The 25,660-nt window shown below is 37.9% G+C and overlaps 2 long non-coding RNA genes across 2 annotated transcripts in view; one reads left to right on the top strand and one right to left on the bottom strand.

Moving 5' to 3' along the window:
• Window positions 1-246: 246 nt before the first annotated feature.
• LOC139790072 (uncharacterized) lies at window positions 247-18,029 on the bottom strand. The gene is made up of 3 exons (XR_011723364.1): window positions 17,996-18,029; window positions 2,597-2,713; window positions 247-1,766 (listed from the first exon to the last, which is right to left on the bottom strand). It is a non-coding gene; the product is annotated as an uncharacterized lncRNA (long non-coding RNA).
• A 5,846-nt stretch (window positions 18,030-23,875) lies between these two features.
• LOC139790364 (uncharacterized) overlaps window positions 23,876-25,660 on the top strand; it is a 52,657-nt gene continuing 50,872 nt past the window's right edge. The window contains exon 1 of the long non-coding RNA XR_011723467.1: window positions 23,876-23,934. This is a non-coding gene — a long non-coding RNA (uncharacterized lncRNA). The remainder of the gene's footprint in view (window positions 23,935-25,660) is intronic.

Below are 25,660 nucleotides of genomic sequence, written 5' to 3'. Positions count from 1 at the left end.
AATCAGTTCAGGAAATGAAGGAACATATGAGAGTTATTTGAAGGTATCGATTGTCAAGCTACGTGATGAAGTGCTGAATACTTAAGAAAAAAATCTGGCTCATTGAATCTTGATGACAAACACTTGAAGGAAACCTTTGGCCTCACCAGGAACTTGGAACTCATAATCCACAGAGCTGTCATCATAATCTTTCCTCTAGCACTATCAGCACAGTGTGCAGTTCCTGCACACGCACAGAACGACCCTGTTTGTTTCAGCATCTGTGTCCAACAGAGCGAGGGTAGAAACGAGAGTTAAGATCAAGAAGAAGAAATTTCTATTGGAGGAAATCACGTCCTTTTTTTTCCTTCTGACAGAATAAGAATCTTATTTCTCTCTTTGGTACTTTATAAAGAAAAATGAATAAAGCCTGTCTTTTGTAAGGGAAGGAGGAAAAAAGACAGACAAATTCTATTTGCATTTTTAAGTCTTTTTCATGAAACTTCACTTTTCATGGGCCAACAGAGGCTAGTGGATTCAAGTCCAATATCTGTTTTAAACATTCTATACCTATTCTAAAGGATTACTCAAATCTTTTCCTTACTTAAAAATTGAAATAAATCCTTGCCTTTACTCATGATGATACCTAATAACAAAGACAAAAATGATGTAAAAATGCTGTTTCTTATGCCATTATGCTCTCACTTCACTATATTAGCATGGTGAAGGTTGGGGGGGATTGCTCATACCTGGTTTAGCTGACTGTGTGTCCAGCCTCTAAGTTTTTGCTGGAAAACTGATGTCTAACTACACAGTTGGCTATGTGGAGCTAATAGCCCACATCAAAACCCTGCTGAAATGCTAAGGCTGTCATTGTTTTTGCAGCTGCAAATCCATCCAGCTAAACATTCCTGAGTTATGGACCCTTACCATAAAGTGTCGCATGTAAGAAGACTTTGTAAGAGGAAACTTCTTGGGTCATGCTGATATTCAGGTTTGTTCTGCTTAACTGCCTGGTGTTTGAGGTACTCTGATGCATATGAAAGGCTGAACTTTGAACCCTTACTCTGTCTGCTAAGAGGAAGGGACTTAAACCTACATTTCCACAAGTGATAATCTGCAGGATGTTGCCTGTTCTTGAGAGGATCTTTCTTAATCTTATCATTGGATCTGTTCTGCTTTATAAATAATTACATATTCATTGAAGTAGAGACTGGAATCTCTTGTTCTCACCTCAGTGCCCTAACCACTGAGCCTGAAAGTTCTTGTCTCCCTCTCTTTGGCTCAATGAATATTTAATTATTACCCCAAGTGAAGTAATGCCAAAAGATTAAGATGGCTTTTCTACAATACCTGAAGTCTGGTGGGTGGGACACACTCTTGGAATGTTTCTTCTGCTTCTATCACTCATTGGCTTGGAAAGTAAATTTCTGACCTTCCAAAAGATTACCAGGTAGATTAGGTTCTTCCATGTCTTTATTTAGCTTGAGCTTTAAGATTTGACTCACGGGAGGAGTCACTGGAGTCAAAACACAGCTTGTCTGTAAATGTTTTCTGCTGAGGTCTTAACTGGTGTTTTAATTAGTAATGTAGGAACTGAAGTGGATATTATTTAATTCCAGGTTACACATTTGTCTTATAAGTAAGACAAGAACACCTACAACATAAAACATCCTTATAGGCATGGTAAGTAATTCCAAATAAGGCAAGAAAAAATGGTGAAGCCAAAGGCCAATCCTGCAGAAAAGTGATGGGTCCTGTAGCTGGGAAATTAATGCAGCCCACAGCTGTTTAAGAGAAAAGATGATGTTGCAAATCAGTATCTTTGAAAAGCGTAGGCAACTAAGGAAGGACAATGAACTAAAAGGAAATATTTGAGATAGAAAGACAAACAATAGTTATCAGACGATATTTTTAATTCAATATGTCTGACTTTTATAACCTGAAAAACTGCTGGCATGTTTAATTCAGATTAGTAAACATATACAAATTATCAACCTTTTCAAATTTGCTCTTGTTCAAATGATTTTACCATGCCCAATCTTGCCCTTATTGAAATGTCCTTTGCTGCTCTTCTCTTCCATTTCTCACTATTTAGTTTTAGCTGCTTTTAGTGGACTATTTTTAGCTTTTGTCTTTTTCTAGGCACATAGGCAATAATGTACATTGGCTACGTATGTGCCTGTACCTGAGTACCTGGTATTATCAGAAAGTTATTTAATCAAGAGCTTTAGCACTGAAGAAGAAAACCACATGAAAAATACCAGCATTGATGTTAAGCTATCCTCCCAAGCCTATTTTTTTCTGTTCTTCCTCAGGTGTGGGAGCCCAGTGGCAGTAGTGGTGAGTGTAAAGCTTGTGTAGCCACCCTGATGGATTTGCAGACAGAGTGATTTTAACAACACATTGCTGGGCAGAAAAGCTCTTAATATTTCCCAAATTTTACGTTTGGAAGGAATGTGACAGTTGTATTATAGGGAGTTAGATAAGCCTCATATGCAGCAAAATATATTGGGGTTGTAGTCGCTGTAGGCTCTTTAATCTCCAGCAAACCAGAACTACACCCAGGTGTTCCTGCTTACCACTGGTGAAGAGCACTGCAAAAAGCCTACTTTACCTGATTTGTAGTTCTGTCCTGTACCTTCTCTTCTGAAGCAATCAAGGGTATGGTTGACTGTTGTCAGCACAGAAATGAATACCAAAAGGAACCTGCCTTTCTTCTCTTCAACATGTCCTTAAAGGAATGAGAAAAACAATAAGGGTAGGTATTAACACTAATCGTAATTGAAAACTCGCAAGGCAAGACATACTGCACATGGAGATGACAAGATGAAAGCTTTGTTTGCATAAGATAAATTTGTTTTCCTGGTGTCTGTCATTCTTCTTAGCCTGTGTTCTGTCATTCTTCTTAGCCTCTCAGAGGTGAAGGAGGAATTAAGAGCTCCAAACATGGGGAAACTGGTGTGTGTGTGTGTTTGTGAGGGAGAGGCAAACATTTTATCTTATACTTAGCTTTAATTTTGTTCCCAAACAGATAGTCTAAGAAGCTTGCAGTATTTCAAAGACAATAGGGATAAACTGCTGAGAGGAAAAAGAAAATAAGATAAAAGTAGTTCAAAGCCAAACTTTTTGTGTGTTGCATTATGTACTGTGAAAGTCTAAACATGGTTTGTAAGACCTTGACTCTATGTATTACATCTACAGTGTATCCTCCAGGATATTGTCAACATTAAACAGGTGAAGTAGAAAACCAGTCAAATTTTGTTAGTACAAATATAGACACACTCAGCTGATGCTCCGGTCTGCATTCTTTGTTCAGAAACTGTAATGGATATACCAGTACAGAACTACACAGTACCTGTGGTAAATATTTGTGTCCTATCTCCACTTACAATTATGTTCAAAATCAGTCCAATTTCACCCCTAAATGTACAATGTTAAATTTTGTAAAGGTAAGCAGGGTCTGCTGCTTCTTTGAACATGTGAACTACACAGTGATGAACTGCTTCCTTGTCTGCCATACATCTGATATGACTGATCACTCCTTCGAGAAACAGTTAAATCCTCTCCTCAGAGACCTTCAAATTTGAGACTATGCAGCCACTACCAGCTATAGGGTACTATTCTAAAAAGCTTCTTTATATGAGCTACTTTAGAGTTAATAATTAAATATAGTATTCTACCCAGTTCTACATTTTATGAAGTAAAATACAGGACACCAACCTGAAGACAAAAAAATGCTTTGTTTACAACATGCGTTTTTTTTCATAGGATCTATTAGATGGATTAATTAGAAATTAGCAATAGATTGTAACAGAAAATTTTTCTTTCAACACTTTCAAATAGAGACCTGCTCACACTGAAGTATAAACTTGTCTTTGGTAGACAATAATAGCTGCTTGAATGACTCACTCTTTTCTCTTCCTATAGCAAATAAAATATATAGAATTTAGGTATTTGGACTGCCTTAGGGTTTAGGTCTTCTGCTTACTGAAGTTTTCCAAATTAAAGTGCAATGTAATGTCTTATTTATCTTATTATAATAAGATGGATTTTTGGCTATTTCAGGGATTACACAAGTGTTGACAATTAGAAATAATGAATGTTTGACATCAGATAATCTATCTACAGTATTAAGTTTCAAAGGATTTGTGAAGTTAATTATATAGATACGTCCTATCAATAAACACAAAGTAGTAAAGACTGGATCTTCTGACCCTAAGACTTTGAAGTGGATCTTTTTACTGTATTTTATTACCACTTCCTAGTCTACCCTGCAAGGTAGATTAATGTTTGAGTAAAATATTAGCAAGACAGCGCTGCATCACCCTTGTGTACTCTGCAGGCAGCCCCACTGACTATTAAGTTTGGATAGTTATGATAATGCAGTTGTTGACTCTTTGGGCATAGGAAAGAGGTCTGGAATGACACTCTTGGAATAGCAGTTAACCATGAAATGGAGCCTTTGTCCAGAAGACAAACTTCATGCTGGAATTGTTGACAGGTCACAACACACCTGCCTGACAAACCATTCATAAGAAATTGAAGATGCTGTGCAAGCCTGCTGTGCAAAATTGCTGGCAGGCATTGGTGTATCCAGTACATATCTGTTGTGCCACTGCTGAGAAAAAGCATGACCTCAAAACGCAAATCTCAGGAAAGCTAACTGATAGGACCTGTGCCTCTGGGCACTCTTTATTAAAATTCATCTGTGAAAACAGAAGGGGATTTCCTTCCTCCTGAAGGAGTCAGTGCTTTGATGAACACTGCTATACCATCTGTGTCAACAGCAGCTCACCCTGAAGAATCAGGGAAAGAGATTTTTTTTTACTTTAATTTTGACTTTGCACCTAATGTGAGAGTTTTTTGAATACCTGGAAAGAAACTATCTATAGCCTCCCAGCAAACATAACCTTCCTTTTCCTCTGGTTTCTATAAAATGCTTAATCAAATGCTGATGGGGAATGTGCTTGTTCATTTCAACATCCCAGTTTTAAAGGAAAATTCCACAATTGCTGTGAATCTATTTCCTGATATGATTATTTCTGTTCAAAACAAAAAGCATAGGATTTGGCTCTAGACTGGTGATATTCCTGCTGTCAGGCTGCCTGTTTGGTCCTGTGAGACCAGGCTGGTCAGGGGTTATGGCTTTTGCAAAGCATGCTTAATTGTGGAAACCCAGCTTTGTGGATCCTGCTGCTCACAGCTTTAAGGACATGTGAAGAGTAGAGGGAAATGAATGGAGCAGCTCCTGGGGCTTCATCAGGAAGCTCCTAGGAATCTGTCAGCCATTCTGAAATCGAATCACTATTTGTAAGGAGTGTAATACTGAAACAAATCTAAGCAGTAATAAAACAGATGAGTATGGTTTCCTTACATGCAAGAGTTTTTTTGAGTTTATATGCAAGCCTTTTAAGGAATTGAAACCATTCTGAACTTTCAGCTTCTTCCTCTTTTAGTCAGGTATTAAACTCCTAGATTCATCCCTTAGTTTCTTTATCATATTCCTTTGCATTCTTTCCCATGTTGTTTCTGCAGTGGTTTTTTTGTTCTGGTTTTTTTTCAGGGCTTGATGTTTTTTCATTGCTGCTTATAGTAAAGTATTTACTATACCCCTTCCTCATTTTATGCAATCTCCATGACACAAAAATGCAGCAAAGATGTAATATACATAGGTTTTTAAGTAATACGTGGCCATGTTCCTTTATGTCATAAAATACTGAATAAATTACATTTTGTTTTCAGTTCTTGGGTGGTATTTTCCTAGCCTTGTATAAAAGCCCTAGGTACCCACGCCTATTTGTAGTTGAGCTTACTTGACAGTATATGGTTAAAGACCATGTCTGATATATCTGTAGTCTTCACTGCTTGTCTGAGCAATCAGGATATTCTATGTTGATTATGTCTGGGTATGAGGAGCACAGATTACAGTCATAAGTTTCAAACTGTGATCTTTCAATGTGATTTGTTATGCTAATGTAGCAGTTTTAATGAAAAGTACAGCAGGGTGTATGTGTATTTATGCGTTCATGCATTTAAGTATAACTAAGACAAAAAACTAGAAAAAAACCCCAAAAATTAAAAAGAAAAAGAACCACTGAAAAAACATGCACTTGGAAGAGTCCCACTGGTTTTATGTGAAAGGCTCATTTCCTGAACAGGAATTTGCTTAATAGTCTGTGTATGTAAACCATGTTCTGCTATGAGTTTAGAGTATGAGATCAAACTTTTTCTCCCTTCCTAATACCTACTATGGATCAGCTTCATCTTAGATTTACTTAACTTGTTGCACAGTTTATCTTTCCCATGACACCTTACTTTATCTTTTCTTGGGCCTATGCTGAGATAATGCAGACTGAAAAAAGATGTTTTAAGTACCTGAGTTTAAGGCAGTGAAGGCCTAACTGAGTGCCAGAGGAATACGAGAAAAAAGAAGGTGGAACCTGGCAAGTGTCATCATGGTATCATATACATGAAGAAGGAAATGAAAAGCTGAAAGGAAAATTTCTATTAATATTTTCACATTCTTGCTTATTCAGTAAGAATGTGGGCTCTCTTTCCTCTCTACATCACACCTATCTGTGGTATTTTTTTCCAGTGCAAAACTATTAATTTTCTTTTTTCCAATAGCAGAAGGCTATTTTCTAATTTGTTTGTGAGTAAAATATTTTGTCTATGCAAATAATTTTGATTGTGTTGACAAAAATGAGTCAGAAGTTAAGTTCACTAAGACACCGACTGCATGAAAGTTGCATAAAAAGGGAGATAAATGAAGCAGGAGACTTACTGTCCTCTCTATCCTATCTTCACTCACTTTTTCAAAAAGGGGAGACTTCAGGATCCGCTAGATACTGCAGGAGTCACTTGTGATAAAAATACATCAATTCCTAAATAAATATTTTTTTTTCTAATATTATTTCAAAGAGACAAATACTACTATAGGAAATTAAAGAGTAAATAGAAACTAATCTAGATAGCTTTCTTATGTTTGTTCAGAAATTTTTATCATTAATTCATTACTTACTGTTTGCATTATCAGTAAACAAATACACCAGTGAAAAATCATTCTTTAAAAAAAGGAATATTGAACCAGTCCTATAACAGAATCTTAAATTTCATGTTGTTTACATAATGGCTCCAAATATCGAGCTGTATGTTTTGAAGTTAATGTAGATTGGTGTGTATAGTTAAAATTAGAATCCATTTCGTTAAGACTTCTTAAAACTTGCTCTGCTGCCACACTAAGAGAAGTCATGACATGTACTGCTTCTACTGATGATTCTGTATCAAATAAAATTTTATTCATGTGGCCTTATGCTGTGTTTGTAGTGTTCATGCTATGCACCACTGTGATTTGTTTCAGAGATCGTTTCATTTGTTAATAAAGATTTTCATTTTGTAAGAAGACACATGTTCAAGTTGTTATGAGTTTGGTTCTAGTTCACAAAATGATTGTCCTGAAAAGAAATCAAATATTTTTAAATATCCCTGAAGTTATCAAGGTGAAAGTTAATGCTGCCTGACTGTTTCATAAAAATCTTGTTCAGAATATTAAATGGAGAAATATTAAATGGAGCCTGCTCAAGAAACATGCATGTTGCTGTTGATTCAGAAGCTAGTTTTAGTATATTGGGAATGTAATTTTTTTTTAATTGTATGACTGCTAATTCCAAATACCTTCACAAAGCTGTACTGGCCTTAGAACTGTGATGGTTTTTAAGGCGTTCTGCCTTTCCATCCCAAGTAGCTTCATGCTTGTGGTAATAGTTCAGACAATGACTGGCCCTACCTGTCTAAACTATATTTAAAATTGTTGGCCCAGAATTAAACCGTGACATGGATGATGCTGTCTTCATAAGTACAGTGACAAAACTAATGTCATGTGATCTTCTCAGTGTTAGTACATTTGGATATATTACTTAAAGATTCAGTTAATGACCACATATACTGTGAGACTAACACATACTGGCTAAGGCCTACATACACCTTCTGCTGCATGACTGAACTAAGCAGTTGAAGTCAGAACCTTACATTACCAAATCCACATCTTCTATACATAGAGTTGAAGTTCTACCAAACTGGGAACTTTTGCAGTATTAAAAAAAAAAAAAAAAATCACTTTTGAAGGTTGAAGACAGCATCTTAAACACAGATTTGAGATATGGCCAGCACTCATTGACTGTTTCTGTACTAACTTTTGTGAAGTCACCACAGACTGTGTTATCCCATTCTCACTGCTCAGAACTGAGAGGCTATGTATATGTGTTTGGCTAGTATGTGCCATAATGGAGGACTAATGCAGACTTCTGTAGTTCCAGTTAGAAAAATTAAAGACCCATGGCACTCCTGCTGGTGCAAAGACCCCTGGGCTCAGTCTTCCATCTGAGTCCATCTCTGTAAGAGGAATCCCTGTAAAGGAGCATGACATTATCTTTCACTGTGGGAAGACAGTGCAGTCGTGCCTACGACTTGTGCCTGAGGTTGTACAAACACTGAAAAGAGCTTATCAAGACCAGAGCTATGTTGCACCAAGGGTGATTAGTGCCTTGTGCCAGGCATATTTCTTCACATTGGCTAGAGCTTCTTTAATCTTTCACAGGAAAATCATAGCAAATGCTGGGTCAGCAGTTGGTAGCCACTAAATCTTATTGCAGTTCATGTCCTGAGATCTTGTTAAAAATATACAGCATCAAAACTTTTCCTCCCAGTACCTGTATATAATGGAGGAATCCTGCCTGTCTGGTTTTACTCTTTACTGAGGAACAGCGTATTGCTCCTACTCAGAACTATTTCAGGCTCAGTCCTTTAGTCCCTCTTTCAGTTTGCTGCTTTTGTATTGTTTGTTGTTGGGTTTTCCTGGTTTGTTTGGGTTTTTTTCCTTTTTTTTTTTGTTTGTTTGTTTGTTTTGTTTTGGTTTTGGTTTTTTGTTTTGTTTTTTGTTTTGTTTTTGTTTTTATTTTTGTTTGCTTGTTTTTTGTTTTTTTTTTGTTTGTTTGTGTCTTTTTGTTTGTTTTGTTTTTTTTTAATTTTTTGTTTTTTAGCCAAGAATGCAGGCTGTACAAATAAAGTTGAGAATCTGGTTTCAGAGCAAGAGTTCCCTTGGAGGAATCAGATGCTCTCTGTTTATAAAATTATGCTCTTTTCAAGTTTAGTGTGCAGACTTACTTCCTTGTGCTATGGAATGTTAGCTAACAAAGCTAACCAAGGCTCTCAGACAGTGAGAGCTCCTATGGGCTCAGCCTGCAATTTTGCATACAATCATCAAATATGGTGATTGCAGTCATGATGTCCACCCCCTTGGAGTTACTGTTTTGATAATAGCGTGCAGATGTACCATTGAGGATAGATGTGAATGTAAATTAAAATTTTCACTACAGGCACCTCCAAAAAATGTAGACAGAGTTGTGAAGGATCTAAGTGTCTGATTCTAACTAGAATCAGGGTCCAGCATCTGTAGCAAGGCTTGAGGTAATGGAACCGACAGGAGGTGCAGCTGACTTGTGGAGGTCTACATGAACAGGAAGAACACAGTGCATCTTAGATTTAATGTTAATTATCTTTGCATTTATTCCCCTCCCAACCATGATTAGCTGTAAAAAAGTCTTTCTCAGTGAGCCTTGTTCCTTCTTTATTTTATTTTTCACAAGAATCTCACATGACTTCAATTTTTCTGATTTAACAGAATCCTTGCAAGGAAACAAGTATTTTCTCAGGTTCTGGTCTCTGCAATGAAGAGGTGGGAGGCTAAACACATACATTTTTCAAGTTTAAGCTGTTTTTTTCTGTCTTCATAATCACTTTATTTTTCTTGGGAAAATAGATACACCAAAGTAAACCCAAAATACTCTGTGAGATCTGGAGATTTCATGAGATAATTCTTTTACCTGTTTATTCTGATTTTTTTTTAATGTTTATGTTTTATGATATTTTTTCAATGTGTTTCATATTTAATCTTCCTGAGGATGAAGCCCTACTAGGTGAGTCTACTGACAAAATGGCAGGAAAAGCTTACTTGTCTTTTTCAATGTGTACTACTGAGATCCTCAGGGTTGCTATACTTAACTAGGGTATGCTTCTTGCAGTCCCACTGAATGCATTCATTTGTGTGTGGCTACCACATGAGTGTGAGATGCACATGTTGTCACTAAGGTGTGGACACATCTTTATTCTGTGAAACGACATGCTCCTGATAAAGGAAGCTACTATCAGGATAATGGTAGATAAAAGCCCCATTCTGCACTTTTCATTAAATGGTCAGTCTTGACTTAAGAGTTGAACCACTCTTTTGAGCAATGACAGGTAGAACATGCTATAGGAGTTCCCCATGTGGTGTCTGTATCTCCTATATCCAGGATCAGATCCAAACTATTGAAAGACTGGAATGCTTGGTATAGATTTTTATATACCCATCTGGGGATATTTTGCAGTTTGATTCTGTTCCAGGCGAATAGTCAGGGCTAGCTAATAGATGTCTTCTGTATGTCTAGCGGTGAGGTCACTGTTTTTTGGTTGGTTTTTTTTTTTTGCGGGGGGGGGGAGGATGTTGTTTTTTGGGGTTATTTGTTTTTTTGTTGTTATTTTTTTGCTACAGCTGTGCTAGTCAGCAGAGATTTATAATTAAAACCATGCTGTGCAAATAAGAAACAAATACTGTTTAAATTTGCTGACAACACCAAGCTGTGTTGTGAGGCTGACACAGCAGAGGGAAGGGAGGCCATCCAGAGGAACCTTGGCAGGCTTGAAAAATGTGGTGTTTAAACAGCATGAGGTTCAACGAGGCCAAATGCAAGGTCTGTATGGGGCCAGTCCCAAGCACAATTGCACAGCTGTGTGAAGAATGAATTAAGATCATCCCCAAGTACAAGGTCTTGGGAGTACTGGTTGATGAGAAGCTAAATACAATTTGGCAATGTGCTCTCATAGCCAAGAAACTCAGCTGTATTCTAGGCAGTATCAAAAGAAGTGTGGTCAGCAGATCAAGAGAGATGATGATTGTCCCACTCTACTCTGATCTTGTGAGACATAACCTGGAGTACTGTGTCCAGTTCTGGAGCTCCCAGCATAAGGACATGGAGCTGTTAAAATTAGTCCAGAGGAGGGACATGAAGATAATCAGAAGGCTGGAGCACTTCTGCTATGAAGACACACTGAGAAAGTTGGAGTTCTTCATCCTGGAGAAGAAAAGGCTCAAAGGAGATCTTAAAATGGCCTTCAAGTACCTGAAGGGGGAGCTACAGAAAGTCTTTTTGTAAGGGCATGTGAAAGGGCATGTAGGGGAAAGGGGTAAATTTAGATGTGATATCAGGAAGAAACTCTTGACAGTGAGGGTGGTGAGGCAAAGTAAAAAGTTTATGTCCTTGGACAGATACAAGATACCATTAGCACTGCCCTAGCTCCTGCTGACAGTGTTATTTGGACAACGTTTTAGATGCACAGTGTTTAGTCTCAGGCAAATATGCAATAAATTGCTCTCTATTCCTCCTTAGATTCTGGTTCCATTGATTATATACACAAGGCTCCAAATTTGCATGTGTCACAATAGCCACTGTAGAAAATCACAGCTGAGTCATTCTGGATATATTTGTACTTGGGCACAAATGTTTTAAAAATGCCCCATAAACTAATATGTTAAAACTGTGTGATGATACCATAGCTACAATACTTTTGGAAGTGTAAAGGAACACTAAGTCTGCCTGAGAAAATGAGCATGAATGCTTTTCCAGGTATTTATAGCTGAAAAAACAGGGAAAAATGTAAGAAAAATAAATAAAAGGTTTTTAGACATTTTAAAGTAATTTCAAGATGAAAATCTTAACCAGTGCCCTGGAGAAATTCTTATCTTGGTACTTCATGTGAGCTTTCCTCATTTCTTGTGTAGTCAAGCTGTTGATATCTATATTCCAGAGGTATCTGTGGTGAGGAGACATTATTCTTCAGTTTTCTAATTGGCTCATGAGGTTTAACTTGTATGCTGTGACCTTGCAATGAGAGCTGCTTCATATATTTAAGGTGTGTGAACACAATTATGAGGTAGGGCTTGGATCTCCTTTGGCTGTAAACAAACAAACATGTTCTGTGAGATGACAGAGTTGGACATGACTAGAATGTCATTCTTGAACAATCATAGCAGCAAATTTTCTAATCTCATCAAGGATGTGGACAGGCTGGAGAGGGTCCAGAGAAGAGCCACAATGTTGATCAGAGGTCTGGAGCACCTGCCATACAAGGAAAGGCTGAGAAAACTGGGTTTGTTTAGCCTTTGGAAGAGAAGGCTTAGGGGAGACCTTGTTACTAAAAGGTGGCTACAAACAAGATAGGGACTCCCTATTTACAAGGAATCAATGGACAAGACAAGGGGCAATGGGCACAAGTTGCTCCTGGGGAGATTCCAATTGGACACAATAGGAAAATTTTCCATTATGAGGACAGTCATAAATTGTCTCCCAGGGGAGCTGGTGGATTCCCCCACTTAGGAGAGGTTTAAGTCTCAGCTTGGCAAGGTGCTGAGACATATCTGATAAACAATAAAATTGAAAGGGTTGCACCAGATGATCATTGAGGTCCCTTCCAACCTGACATTCTGTGATTCTATGATCTACATGTCAGAAAAAAGAACACAGTGCTATCTATCCCTACACAACTTCCACAAATCTGACTGAAACTGACTTAATATATTTGGATTATATTTAAAAATCCTGAAAATCTAGACTGAGGGAAGGCACTAAACACACTTCCAAAGGTAATACTTTCACTGAAAGTTCTAGTTCTAGCAATGAACTTCAAACATACATTTCTATCACCATCTAACTCACTTTCAGTATTGTTTATGTAAAGAAAACAATTGGGACCCAGATTTCTGATATGAAAATTTTCTTTAAGGTTAGTAATTTGTAAATCAACTGTCAGTCTAATGCACTGGTAACACCTTAAAGCAGGGTATAGCAGGATGACTTCACTTCCAGCTAAACAATTTAAGAACATATTTCACAGTATGATTAGATTTTTCCTGAATATTTTTGCAAATTCATACTTTGTTGTTGGATATAGGAGTTGAAAGGAAATCAAATATCATCTATCTGTTCTCTCACACTGATATGCTAATGAGAAGAAAAAGGATCAAGAGAAATTTTCAGAAATTTTCACTTAATGACTTTTATTTTCAGCTGACAGTTATGTACTGGTGCACACAAAATTAAGGAGTTCATATACTCCTCATCCACATTTCCATCTTTGGGTGAACTGTGTGACTATATTGAGGAGAAAAACTCGCCCTAGAGAGTGTCTAGACAGACAAGGTAATGGATGTCCACATAGTATAGATAAAGGCTAGAAACACAAAGATCTTTTATGGAAATTAAATAGATACGTTAGCATAGAACTGTGCACAAGCCTGTGAGTCCTTCTCAGCATTTTTTTGAATTCTTGTATCTTCAGAAATCATTCTTTAGGGTGGGAGATTTGGTCTCAATATTAGGAAAAGTGTAATAGTGACAGTACAAGATAGATTGCTTGGGAAATCTCTACCTCTGTAAGCGTTTACAAATACTGGTCAGACGTAATATTTAAGTTTCATTATTATTTAAGTTAATTATCAAGGTATTGAGTGGTATCTCAGTGTTCTTGTGGGCAACTGAATATATTCAGGAACCATCCAAATGATTCAGTACCTAGAGGCAGTAATAAGCAGGTTGAGTAAAGACAGCTAAGAGAGAGGTGACAGGAAAGACCTTGCAGTAGCAGATATTATAATAAACCCACACAAAGGTTAGATGTAAATGAAGAGGGAATGATGAAGCAGAGAACTGAATTTTTTTGTGTCTGTGAGGGATAGTAGTGATGAAAACGAGCGGTGGAACCACAGATGGGATAGCAAACCAGTGAGTAAAGCAGTGCGCTAAAAGAGAGCAGCCAAAAACCTAAGGCCTCTCTGATCCTTCTGAGAAGCATTCACACAAAGCCATCGCAGAACATAATCACAGGCATTGCAGTGGGACACTAGTGCCTCCACAGTAACAACAGCAATCCATTAAACTGAATATAGCTGATTTGGGATAACCATCACCAAGATCAGAAGAAAAAAGTGGTGAGAGTGTGTACAGGGAAGCCTGAGCAATTAGAGCATAGAAGAGTTTAAGGGAACAAGTTGAACTGACAATTAGGAGAATGAAGATGACATAATTCAAAGCACAAAAGCTGAACTTAGGTGGAAATAGGCACACCTTAAGCAACAGTGCCACAAAGAAGAATTTGGATGTTAGTTTAAACACCAGTGAGTTGTAAGCAATGTGAACAGTAGTGACCTAAAGGAATTAGCTGCAAGCTGGGTTTCATCTTAAGTGATTTCTGTATTAATAAATGCCTGCAGAATAGCTGCAGTAGTTTTTACAAGGATGTGTGATGACTTTAGTGGAACAGAGGCAAAGGAACAAGTGTCAAGTGATTAAGTTTTGGAGGAATACCAAGAAGGCGGCCTGTGTGGTGTGTTGTTAATGTGAATGGTATGGGCCCTGGAAGAAACACCACATCAGAAGTGAACAAAATTTGCTGGGGCAACTTTTCTGATAAAAAGTCTCATAGGGATTAGAAGTTAGTCAATAGAGGGACTGGTGGATAAAATTTTGCTTTCTGTAAGGCATAGTATACTGCAGTTTAATCAAGAAGGCTAATTCAAATCAGCTGTTTCTACCATAGGTTGCTAAACAGAATGAGGTACACAAAGCGCTTACTGCAAGGAAATGTATAGGATCTAATTAATATGTGCTTATATAGTGCTTTGAACACATTGCCATATTTTTTAGAGAGGAATAATGTGAAGTGACCCAATAGAGGAGTCTAGAGGATCTGACAGATTTAGAATCCTAATCCTAATCTACATTTAGGTATGACTAGCTAGAGTATTCAGTGATTGTCTGAAGCAGTAACAAGATTAAAAAATTCTAGGAAAAAACTCATATTTAGGAAATACAAGCACTATGCAGTAAAATAAAAACTGTCAGTGCCTTTTAGCTCTCTCACTTTTGGTTCTTTTTGGTTTGGGAACCTAAAATAGGCAACCTAAATGAGTCTGTAACTAAACACATTAAAATCCTAGAAATGTAAGGTCCAAACCAATGGGTGTGTTTCCTCTTCATTGGACCCCTGTGAAAGATGAGCTTCTGTGGTTGTTCACCTATTGCTCCATTTGCTTGTTTTCTCCAAGTCACTTCTGTAAACATTGAGACAGATTTTAATTTTCCCTGGTAGAAGAGGATAGTTTGCCTTTACTTCTAAATGTCTTCTTGGTATTTAAGTGGGCTCAAATGGGTATATAATTAAGACACAGTGCCATCACTGTGAAAGTTACTGCTTTTTGGTTTTCAGCTTGTCTCCTGGTTTCATTACCCCTTTAGCAAAGAAAAATCTCTTACATGAGAGAAGAGCAAGGAGTCTGAGAATATGGTTATACAAATAGCAGTCAAAAATTACAAGCAGGAAGTTACTGGATCCTGGAATTTTGAAAACACACTATATAAGGTTATATTTCTAGTTGCAATGAATTTTAACTGGATTTAGATGCCCAGTTCACTAGAAGATCTGTGAAAAATCCCGGTCTAAATTACACAAAATTTGAATTTAATGAATATGGACCCTGTTTTAGCATCTAAATCTCCTTACCCACCTTCAGCTATGTTTATGTCTCTATATAGTGTGCACTGAGGCCTTGATTCTGTTCAGTAAATGTTGCACGTAGTCATCAGTGTTGCAGGGCAAGAGACAGTCTACCTGTGCATACCTGCAGCTAAGGGTCTGTATTTTAAATGTGTGCGACTGGTCTGTCTGCAGTACCTTTTGTCCTAAGGATGCTTGGTAGATCATCTAGGAACAAAGCAGGCTGGGGAGCTGGGTTTGGCTTTCTAGGGATGCCAGACTTCCTAGATGAGTGCACAGAACCAGGCTATGCCTGACTAGAGGATGCAGTGGTAAATCCTCCATGCTGACAGTCACATACTTTCCCTTCCAATGGAGCATGCACCCTGCTGTACACTCCAAATCAACAGAAGATTTATTGACTTAAAGTTCCATTCAGTAAAGGAATACAGTTACATTTAATTCTTTGAAACTGAAATTTTCATGAACAGACAGTCCTTACTTGATTGCAAGACAGTCCATTGCAGGGGTGATGCCTTGATAGGGGTGCCAAAGAGGTCAAAGCAGCCCTGCTGAAAGGCATATATGTTCTCTGAGGCATGTGACAGATTATATATATTAGCAGAAGACATAATGAATACTTTAACCTATACAATCACAAAAGAGAAGAGGGAAGAGATGGAACAATAGACACGTTTTCCAGTGAAGAAAATGGAGCATAACTGAGGCAATTAGGGTAGTTTTGTAGTACTCTGATGTTTTTTTTTTTGCTAAAGAGACCTGATCTTGGTAGTAAAGATGTCTTTAAATTCATAATATTTTGAAAACCAGTACTGAGGTTTTATTGAATCTCTTAAGATTCACTCAATTAATGTAAGGCATAGAGAGGAAGAAATAGGAAACAGCCTGTCTTGAGGAATAGGCAGAAGCTGTCCCAGGGTTTCTAAGCTGGGACTCAGCTTAGCACTCAGGCACTCAGGCTTTACTTTGGTGCTGGAGGGTGTAACCAAGAGCTGGGTTTTATGGAGGCGACAGGTCAGGAAATGAGAGAGAAACTTTAGCCTCAATTAACTCAGGTCAGGGGAATTCTCAGGACAACTAAATAATCTGTAACCTGATCAAGCACTGAAGGATGTCCGAGTAGGTTGAATGTTAAGTCACATGTTTAGCTTTCTAAAATGGTGTTATCCTTGCACTCCTCCAATGCCTATTCCATACAGCTGAAGTAAGCAGACAAAGAGTAAGCAACTACGAACAACAGTTAAAAGCTATTAACTAAATTGGATGCGTTGTTGTGGAACTAAATGTTTTTACAGTTGAAAAAAATGAGATTTTTTCTTTTATTTTTGATGCTTAGGCTACAGAGCTGTGCTTATCTTTTGTTGCAGTAATAAAAAGAATTTTGCTTTTCTTATGGCCTGTATTCCAGGCTCAAATACTGACTGTGCCAATGCAGAGCAGTAAGACAGATACAGACACAGACAAGGACTGATAAGTGTTTGTGTCTCATCTGGTAAAATGCCTGTAATTCAAGAGACAGCTTATGGAGACAAAGGAACACACAATATCCCAGCATGGCTAAGTTAAATGGAATTCTTTTAAAAAATCTGATATTCTTCAATTGCAGACAAATAAGTGTGAGGGAGGAAATTGCTATCCTGTATCAGCTATGTAAAAAAAGTATTACTGCACAAACCAGAATATCCAGAGGGCACTATGGACTCTATTATTATTTTTCTAAGAGTGACTCAGCAGTTCACTTGTGAAGGAAAAAAGTAGGTATGTTAAAGTGGGATGTTTATCTCACACTCTTGGTATCTCACTTGTAAGCACGTGGAGATGTGCTGGTTAATCAGAAATGGTCAGAAGCATGGAAAACCTTCAGCTGAAAGATAAACAAGTTTTTATTTTTATAATATAAACTTTTTTGGAATGTGTTGACAGCAAAAGATGTCACTGGTGCTCTTAGAAGTTATGTGCAGTCTCTTGCAAAATCAATAAGCTGTCAGCCTTTGTGATCCTACTGCTTGCTTTGGCTACAGATGGGAAATCTGCAGTGTGATAATACAGAACAAAGTGCACTCTCTGGATTGTTTGTTGTTAAGTAATGTGTTGAAAACATTTCAAGGTGAAAGCAGATTACTATCCAGGCAACCATTTCCCTTTTGGAAAGTTTCCATTTCGTTTTGTTCATAATTGTACCTATAGGAACAGCTGGATTTTGGGAGAAGGCAGGCCTGAATACCAACAGAAATGTATTTGTGAGTGTGACAAATCAGTGAACTAGAGCATACCTGGATAAGATTTGGAGTGCAATGTCAGGTATATTTTACAAATGGCTAACCAGACTGAAGTCACACTGCCAGTGCATAAAAGTTAGAGGGAGTACCTGTGTACCAGAATAGCTCTGTTCTGTAGTTTTTTTAGCACCAGCTAAAAAGTTCTTTTGTTCCAGTCTGGAATAAAAATGAATGTTAAACATATGAATATTTCAACAGGACATATCTGAAGGTCCTTCTGTTCTAACTGTTGCCTCTGTAAGTGACAACTAGCTTGTACCAAGCAATATGTAACAACAGGGAAGACACATGCTAATTCTTACCCAGGATGGTCTTCTAGGCTGAAGCAATTTGTAGCCAAGAATTCCCTTAACCAAAAGAAGTCACATTCATATGAATGAAGTCTACCAAATATGATTTTTCTCTTTTGAACTTACTCAAGTGTTCTCTACACCCATGTAATTGCCTGGTATGGACGGGACCCTGTGCCTAGAGATTTTTCGTTGGTTAACTGTGTTACCCAGTAGGAAGCTCTTGTTTATTTTGAGCTTACATTGGCACATTTTCATAGAATGATAGAACTGTTTGGGTTGGCAGGGATTTTTAAAGTTTGTCTAGTCCAACACCCTTGCAGTGAGCTGGGAGATCTTCAGTCTTCAACTCAGAGCCCTGACCATTCTGACCTTGAATGCTTCCAGAGATGGGGCATCTAACAGCATTCTGGGTAACATGTTCCAGTGTTTTAAAACTTTCATAATAAAAAATGTCTTCTTTATATCTTGCCTGAATCTACCTCATCTTAGTCTAAAATCTTGTGATATTGCTACTAGAAGGACCTACTAGTACGTCTGTCCTTATCTTTCTTACAAGTCCCCTTTAAGTACTGAAAGGATTCAGTATGCTGGAGCCTTCTCTTCTCCATGCTGAACAACCACAGTTCTCTCAGACTTTCCTCATAGAAGAGTTTCTCTGTCTCTCTGATAATGTTTGTGCTCCTCTTCTGAACCTGCTTCAACAGTTCCATGTCTTTCTTGTGCTGAGGACTCCAGAAATAGACACAGTACTCCAGGCGGGGTCTCATGAGAGCTGAGTAGGGGGACAGAATCACCTCCCTCCCCCTGCTGGCTTCCTTTGATGCAGACCAGAGTACTATTGACTGGGCTGTGAGAGCAGATTGCTGGCTCATGTCCAGCTTTTCATCTACCTGTACCCCAAGTCTTTCTCCAGGGCTGCTCTTGATCACTTCATCCCTAGCCAGTATTGATACCTGGGGTCGCCCTGATCCAGGTACAGGACCTTGAACTTGGCCTTGTTGATAGTTATGAGGTTCACACGGGTCCACTTCTTGAGCTTCTCCAGGTCCTTTTGGATGGCATCTCATTCCTCAAGCATGTAAACTGCACCACTCAATTTGGTGTCACGTGCAAACTTGCTGTGTGTGCACTTGATCCCACTTTCTGTGTTATTTATGAAGATATTTAAAAGTACTGGTTCTTACAAGGACACGACTCACCATTGATCTCCATTTAGACATTGAGCCATTAGCCACTGTCCTAACCAATTCCTCGTGTACTGAACAGTCCATCCATCACATTCATGTCTCTCCAGTTTAAAGAGCAACTATTGTAAGATATTTGACATCTCAAAACATATTTGACATTTGATACAGACACGTTTTGTACAGGAGAAAGTAACAGAAGTTTTCTTGCCCCCTATACTCATACGTTTACTCACTCCAATTATGTCCTCATGCTGACATCCGGTCCCATACCCACTATCTCTTTCCCAGCCTAAGATTCTAGTCTCCCTAATCAATCCCCACCTGAAGCTGCTGGAGCTTTTCTAATTAACCTTGTTTCTCTTCTATGCTTTTTTTTTCCCCCTCACCCAATTTCATAGAACCAGAACTGCTTTCCTGTTACGTTTTGGCACATAATGGATTTATAATGTGGCACATCGTTCTGCCTTCTTCCTAGTAAATCTTGAGCCTCTTTTCACAGGATGTTGAATAGATGTTTTCATACAACAGCTTATCATCATCAAAGACCTTTTTTTTTTTTTTTTTACTGTAAGCCCATAAAGTATTTGGAGCTGAGAAGCCCGATTCGTTAATGTAAAATAGACTACAATTCAGCAATTATTTTGGCCATTCTGGAAATGGAGAGAGGAATAAGAATTGGATAAGTAAGGTCTTCTCCCCATACCTGGTTACAGCTGGAGGCAGAGGTGGGCAGGTTGATTCTCGCTCTTCTGTTCTGCTATGGCAGCAGAGCTGTAACTTTTTTACCTGACAGGTGAGTTTGGGTGCAGAGAGGGTCTTGGAATCAGCCAGCTGGCACTGACTAGCAGAAGCGAAGTGGAGTAGTTTCTTAAGCTGCCCACATCACTGTTGCCTGGGTGCATTTTTGAGCTATTTTGTTTTTAATGCTTTCTAATCTCCTGTGTACAGCAGTCTGTGGTTAAAATTTTCCATGGTATAGGAACTATCATAGCAAGTAGCACAAAACTTACAAAATCGTGAACTAAAATATTATCTTTTCACCCTCTCTGTATTTGAAATAGAAAAGCCTGGTTGAACATCAGTGTGTCTGATCCTTATAAGATTATTATCTGCTTCATTTTCTCTCTGTAGAAAGAGAAGGAACTTAAAAACTTAAACTGACTCTGCAGGAGACAACAAAATTGGGGATGCCAGTTGGCAGCAGGTTCAATGGGATTCAGCAGTGTGTCCTGAAAGACAAGAATAAAACCCACATTCTGGGGGTGTATCAAACACAGCATAAAAATCCAGTTAAAAGATGTGATTATCACCCTGTTTTCAACTTTGTGTGGCTTGCAAGCTAATTTTTCTCTACATCTTTCTGAGGAGTGGAAGGTGCTGAAATCTCCCTGGGATCCAGCAATAGTAATACGTGGTAAAGGTTCAAAGCTGCACCAAATGTTCTGACTGGACATTTGGAAGCTTTCTTTTCAAGAGAGTGGTCAAACCCTGGGACAGGCTTTCTAGATAGGTGGTGATGCCTGAAGGCTATCAGTGGACAATGCCCTTAGGAACATGTGTTTGCTTTTGATCAGCCCTGAAATTGTCAGGCGGTTGGACTAGATGATCTAGGTCCCTTCCAATAAAATATTATTCTATTTTGTTTTGGTCTGTTATATTCTATTCATGCTGTATCTTTTCTTTCACTTTTACTTAAATGTGTATTTAAATATTTGGGCACACAGCCTATGTCTGGAAATCTGTCCATGGATGTAATATAAGTCTTACAGAGTTTTACATAAAAAGAGCTTATGTAACATTATCAGGCAAAAAACCACATTCAACTGTTCAGACCAGTCTTAGAAGACAACTTCCACAGTCGTGTCAAGAAGTGATCTAATGTTTGAATTTGAAGATCCATTGCAATGACACAGGTTTCTCATTTGACCTGAAGGACACTTATCAAGCATCAATAACATCTAAAGCATCAAGGACTGTAGCACTGTAACATTAAGCCAACATGCAAATTTGAGTATATGCATCTGAATACTGTCCATCTTCTGAGGCTTAACATTTTTATACTGTACTTCCCAATGTTGCAGAACTGTTAGAGGAAAATATATAGTAGGCCACAAAACTAGCACAAACTCTTATACCTTATCTTTTTTTGTGGTACTTTTCTCTTTTTCATATTCTTGGGGGGTGGGAGGGTTTGGTTTTTTTAATTGTTTGCAGACTAATTTGAGTCTTGATTGTATTTTGTCTAAGTGATGAAAGAGAAGTGAAAATGATTTGGGTTTACCTTGAAGAGTGCCCACATGTGAATGTTATGTTGATGTCTTCATTTTCAACAATAAAAGTGACAGTTTCTCACTGAAAAACATGTTGGCAGCCTAAATTCAGGCAGAAAGCTTTGAAGTGCTTGAATGACTAGTGAAGGGAGAGAAATCAAATTTCAGCTCTTCCCATGAGTAATTCACTGATGTCTTTCATTTTGCATATAGACAATCATGCATATCAGCTGAAGCATCTAAGTCTGATGGTGGAAGTATCCCTCACTGAAAGGTACAGTTATACTTTGAAAAATTCAGGCTTGTTTATGCACAAATGTCTCAAGGAATGTGACAGCAGAGGCCAGTGGTCTGAAGTGGACCCGGAAGCATCACTCCTGAAGCATTCTGAGATTGGAGCATGGCAGTTTAGTGTATATGTGCTCCTCCATACTTTCACCTTGCTCTTCTGTAATTTCTCAACCTATAAGCATTTTTATTTCTGTCATAGCAAAAATCTCTTTGTGGCTGCCACAAAGATAAGATGGTTGAAGTTGGACCTAAATAAAGAAGCTTTATTCTTTTTGGCAATGACACTCCTTAGTCATAAAACTCAGGTGTACTACTGCAGAGAAGTGCATCAGTCCACACTGCTTCTCTGCTAGAGAAGATAGGAAAGGAAAATAATAACAGTGTTTCACCTGAGATCTGAGGGATCTCAGCTACGTCATTCTAGAATCTTAGAAAGTTCACTGCTGACTAGTCCCCTGACTTCAGTTGCAGCTCAGTGTGGAGGAAGACTGTTCATCTTCCTTGTTAAACAACTACTGCCTAGTATAGGGTGTATTTTTTGCTTCCCATGTTTTGCATTTTTTCTTCTTGTCTTCTGGAATGAGCAAAGAAATAAATATATACTAGCTATGTTTTAATATACTTTATATAACAGTTAATCTTCTGTATATGATGTGTCTGCGGATCCAGGAACATCGTGGATGGAAGGGTTTCAGTGCTGCTCATATACCACAGGCATGTTATTGTTATTTTAGTGGGTAGATCTTTATATGCTTTTTTTTTTTTTTTTTTTTTTTTTTACATTTGTTAATGTTTTATTACATACAGAGGAGCAATATGCCATTTTGGGTGCTGCACTAGAAAAGCAACAATGGAAACAACAGCTGTCATGAGGCATAGCTGTGGGCAGCTTCTAGAAAAAGAGTGAAAGAAAATAGTAATAGCAGTCAAACAGGATAGCAATATAACTAACTGCTGGGTGGAGCAAAAGCTCCACCACCAGCAGAGCACATGGGATTTTAATTTCTATTTTAATGCTGCAATATTGTTTTTTAATTGTTGCTCAAATATCCTAAAAACATTTGGAGTAAAAAAAATATTTGCTTAGGTTAGTTATGAGTGGAAAGCCTGTTGGAAAGATTTGGATGGCACGGATTTGAGAATATTAACCCTACTGTGCCATAAAACAAGCTTCACTTTGGTAAAACGATGTCAGCAAATCACTTTCTTACTCTTGTCTCTTTGGTCTAACCTGTGCTAGTCTTTAGCACTCTTTAGAGCAGCCAAAAGAAATCTGCAAGATGCAGGTGTTTCTAAGAGCAGGAGATTGTTTAATTATGTCCCACCTGCGTGAGATGCTCATCTTCTGTCAATGTGAAATATCCAAAAAGCAAAGGCATTGTTTTCATGCCTGTGGATTACCTGTTTTATCTCACATAAGAAAATTCTTCAGGAGTTCAACAAAACAGATGAAGGCTGCTTTGTCTAGCAAGCAGTTAGTCACACCTTTTGACCTTTTGAGACTGTGAGCTCTTAAAGTTAAAAGGGCCAAGCACTGTGCAGAAGTAGCTAGGGGTTAGCTGTGTCCACAGAACTGTTCTGTCCTCCACAATACCATTTGTGGGAATAGACTCTCCTCATCTTTGTCCTGCAATGATAAAGCAAGGAGAGTAGTTACCTTTTGTACACTGTTGGATGTGACAGTGTGCATTGTCATGATTGGAGAACCTCTAGGCTGCCTGCCTGTGTCCTCAGCAGTAAAACTGATCTCATGAGGTAGCAGCTAGTTTGCTATTTGTTTATAGCATTATCTAGCATTACCTATGGTATCGTGGAATCAGTCCATAAATATGCTGCTCTGCCTTTCATAAGCTCCTTGGTTACTCATTTACGCTTGAGGTCATTGCAGTTCACGTTGTCATGTGTTTGGAGATAATTACGCAACACTTAAAGGGCCTAGCTATACCAATGACAGGAAACAATGCTTCTGCTTTTCTTAATCTTCTAGGTAAAAAGCACATTTAACTGATTTTTACTTGTCCAAACTTGGAAATCAAGAGCAGAGTTCTCCTATCTGCAAGGAGAACTTACTTCCCATTAGGACAATGGTGGCTGCTATTTTTCCAGGAACAATCTTGCACTCTGTGGGAGTTCTGACAGACTGCTGACATCTTCCTTGTGAGCTCCTAACTGAAGGCAAAGGCCCTCCAGACAGCATGAGCTATATACTGCCTTAAATTTGGTTTCACATAAAACCTAATTGCAAAGGAATATAACTTTTGAAAAATCATGTAGAAAGTCATTTGATGTTAATTTCCCAGAGGGGAAGACATCAGATGGCATATTAATTACCATAATTTTTCGTCTTTCTGTTTATCAGTTATGCTAGTCCCTACTGTTTCCAAACGTCCTCAATCTTTTTGTCAGTTTACAGTACTGTTTATTGACAGTTTTAACCAGTTTTCAACCATCTAGTGGAGTATAAATTTGCAAATTGACTTAATCTCTAAATCTTGGTATTATATTTTCTACTTTAGAAAGTACATAAGCAACTTTTAAGAAGTATGTTGCTCTTGCAAAACACATTGAAAAATACTTTCTTGAGCTATAGAACATTGTGAATGGGCGGGTGAGATCTGGGTACTGTGAAAAGAGTTTTCAGAAGTTTCTCTTTTTACTTTTTTTTTTTTAGACAATGTAAACAATCTTTTAATTGTTTACCCTTCGCCTATTCTTCAGGCTACGTAACATCCTCTGCATTCATGCATTAGTCACCAAACATGGGCTGTCCCAAACCTCAGCCATCTGGATTTTTTAGAGTAGATAAGAAAGAGTAGTGTGGGAGATAGGGAAAACAGGAAGATCCCATGTAGAGAATACAAAAAGCAATAGGGTCATTCTGCCTCTTACAAACAAGCAAAAATCTTAGCCTATGTAATTTCTGAAATCTTCAAACAATAGATTCTTTTTGCTTTTGTTTTTGTTTTTTTCAATTTTTTCACTTTGAGACAAGAAGATTGGCTTCTGAGGGGATGAATAAACATTGACAAAACTGCTTTTATTTCTAATAGCTTTAAATGCATCATTCCCTAAAAAATGGCTTTTTTCTCAAGAATTACATTTGTAATTCTTACACAATGGCAAAGAAGTGTAACTGTAAATAAACCTTAATAGAAATTTAATTTCAAATCACTAATATTTTATAATGAATGGATTTGTTTGATAAATTCCAAAGTATGGCACAATTCTCCTCTCATCTCACTGTATTTGCTGAGCTAATCTGCTTTGTCTTTTGTCAGCCACGGTTTATCAAGAACTCTGCTTTTTCAATAAATCTCAAATGAGGTAAAAATGTGTTTAGTGTTGTTGACATCAGACCCCTGAAACCAGCTGCAGAGTTGCTATTGTTTGGTTTCAAAGCTCACTAAAATGAATTTCCTTTCTGTTGAATCCAAGGGATATGATGTGTGACAGGGCACCTTTTTTTTTTTTCTTCATCATGCAGATCTGTGCACTCCTCTAGAGGTCCTGATAAGCAGTGTATATGCGTGTGAAAGGAAGGGAAACAGGAATTCCTTTCGGAAGGGTGACAACCTTAGTAAGACTAAAATGAGTTCAAGGCAGATGTTCCTGGCAGAAATCAACTCAAAACTTGCATCTAAAAACTTGCACAGCTGCCAGAAAAAAGTTACATTTGTTTTGGCTCTTTTTCCAAACACTGATCATGTTCATTA

This window comes from Heliangelus exortis, chromosome Z (assembly GCF_036169615.1).
Source record: "Heliangelus exortis chromosome Z, bHelExo1.hap1, whole genome shotgun sequence".
NCBI lineage: Eukaryota > Metazoa > Chordata > Aves > Apodiformes > Trochilidae > Heliangelus > Heliangelus exortis.
Note: the sequence above shows the minus strand (reverse complement) of the source record. Positions and strands in the feature narration are given on the sequence as shown.